This window comes from Syngnathus leptorhynchus, unplaced genomic scaffold (genome assembly GCF_054491065.1).
Source record: "Syngnathus leptorhynchus isolate UIUO unplaced genomic scaffold, UIUO_Slep HiC_scaffold_533, whole genome shotgun sequence".
Taxonomy (NCBI): Eukaryota; Metazoa; Chordata; class Actinopteri; order Syngnathiformes; family Syngnathidae; genus Syngnathus; species Syngnathus leptorhynchus.
The window spans coordinates 15,001-17,500 of record NW_028232441.1 but is presented as its reverse complement, the minus strand read 5'-3'; the positions used below and the strand labels follow the sequence as shown (position 1 = coordinate 17,500).

General features: G+C 59.0%; 1 pseudogene; it reads right to left on the bottom strand.

The window, feature by feature from the left end:
- LOC147036603 (28S ribosomal RNA) overlaps nucleotides 1-2,500 on the bottom strand; it is a 9,643-nt pseudogene that overhangs the window by 2,124 nt on the left and 5,019 nt on the right.

Below are 2,500 nucleotides of genomic sequence, written 5' to 3'. Positions count from 1 at the left end.
CACCTCACCGAGGCGCACTGACCCAAGATGTGCGAACAAGTCTCCAACCCAGCCCCACAACGCCTACAAGCTGCTCCTACCCCAGGGCAACCCCTGGCTCGGAACTCCCGGGTAGGGTACACACCCGCTCTCAGTGCGAGTGCAACCAGATAATGTCTCTGACGGAACCCCACAGCCAGCGGTTCCGCGAGCCACGTGTTACTGATCACATCGTTACGGAACAGGTCCACGCCCACACCCTGGACTCGCAAGGCGCTCCAAGCCAGATTTTCAACCTGCCGCCAGTTTGGGAAAACTGGCACGCTCACAACAGCAGCCGGGACGGCACCCCCCGCGCCCAATGTAGGCACACCGCCCGGATCTCCACCTCCAGCAACCCACAACCTCGACCAGGCAGGTTTTTGCACTGTCTCAACAGCCAAGGACCTCAACCAACCATCCGAGGACCAACAGAGTTTCCAGATGCGCCTAATCTGGGTTCTGGGAACAGTAACGGACAGCTTCAAAACGCCCAACCCGCCATCGCAGGTACGTGAGTAGATGAACCCCCCGGCCGTGGACGGGTCGAGGCGCAACCATCTCTTCACAGCCATCCGCACCATCCCGTCGACCACCTTCAAACTGGTCACCGACACCTTGCCCACGTCCGCCCGAAAAGCTACCCTCGGGAGTAAGAATGAGTTACAAATCATCACTTTCTGGGACGGTTTCAGGGAAGCCTTCGCTATCCTCTCCAGCCAGTCCCCCACCTGCACTTTCAGATCCGGAACGACAATTCCCCGCCACGGCACTATATCAGCCCCGAGATATCGCACCGAGTCACCCGGCCCCACCATGTGCATCTGCTGACCACACAGTGTCCAGGCTTCCCGGCCACAATCCCCGGAGCCCATCCAGATACCATGACACTTACGAGGCTGGACAGCCAGCCCCGTAAGCCGGCAAAAGTCCTCCAAGATCCCCAAATTCAGCCTCATTCCCTCCTTCGAGCAGCTCAGCAAGACTAGATCGTCAGCAAAGGCCAGCGTGGCGATTCGGCGGTCGCCCCAGCAGAAGTGGCATCCATCGCGTTCGAGTCTATGGATGAGAGGGTCCATAGCAAGATTGAAGGGCAGTGGGGACATTGGGTCGCCTTGCTTGACTCCAACCTTCATGAATATGGGCTCGGTGTAGGCGCCACCGCAACCCACCCTGGTCGAGCAGTCCACATACGACTGACGAATCAGTTCGATCACACGTCTGTCCACGCCCAGTTCACCCATAACACATAGGATATGCTCATGGGAGACCGAGTCGAAAGCCTTCGCAAAGTCAATGAACACGACTGCCAGCGGCACGCCAGCCGACCTCGAGTGCCCCATAATCCGGTCAAGGATCAACAGGTTTTCCGCGCACCCACTAGCGCCGGCGACGAACCCACGCTGCCGGGGGCTAACTAGACAGGCTCGAGCAAGCCTCATCGTCATTATCCTCCCAAACAGCCTCAGCACGACTGACCCTATTGTCACGGGCCTCCACCCCGAAACATCCCTCAACTCTGCCGGGTCAGCCGATTTGGGCAGCAATCGTGTCTTGCACTCCTTGAACGCCCGGGGAACGACTCCACGTACCATCCATGTCGTAAACAGCCTCGCCAGTTGCTTCCCGGCCGGGTCCCAGTCCAACATGGCCTGTCTTCGAATCCCATCTGGGCCCGGCGCAGAGCGATTGTTCATCTTAGCCAAGTTAGACAACACTTCGGACGCCAGGATCGGGTGATAGAATGGCTCATTGTCCGCGGTCAGCCCCACACGAAAGTCTCGCAGCCCGCCAAAAGGTCGAAGCTCCCCCCACCTTTCGCGGAACTTCTCATACACCACCTCCCGCGGCAGATCACACCTGAGGGGCGTCAGACCATCCAAAATCCTCCTCGCCAGGCCTTTCTTACCCTCAGAGTACCCGCGCTGCTGGAGACAGAACACCGCCCTACGCCGTGCGAGACGCCTCGCCCAGCCCTTCATGAGACGACTCCCACCTGGGCGCCCCGAGGACTTAACAGGCCATTCCACTTTACCCCCTAACGCCGTCATGAGATCCAAAGCAGAAGACTCGATCAAGTCAGGCTCTTGACCTGCTCTCTTGACTAAGGCAGCAGTGGCCCGATGTTCCTCATCCCCAGACTCAAGTACCTCCAGCACCCTCCTCTCCACCTGGTCTGGAAGCGTCCGGGGCAAGGACCATTTCTGGGGCGACGCCCTGACCACCAGCGCGCGTCGTCGCACATCAGGCACACTGCTTGCCGTACCGCCGCACAGGATTCTCCACTTCCCCCTCACTTGTTCCCTACTCTTACCTGTTCCCAACAGGCCTGCAACCAACTTAAATCTCTCGGGTTCATCACCATGTTCACGCATCAGCTCCTTCAAGCGGACCACTTCCACTTTACTCCAGAGCTTAGTACTCCTAGGGCCCTCTGTACCACCCTGGCCCTGGCTCCGGCCACTCTTAGACTCGAACCACT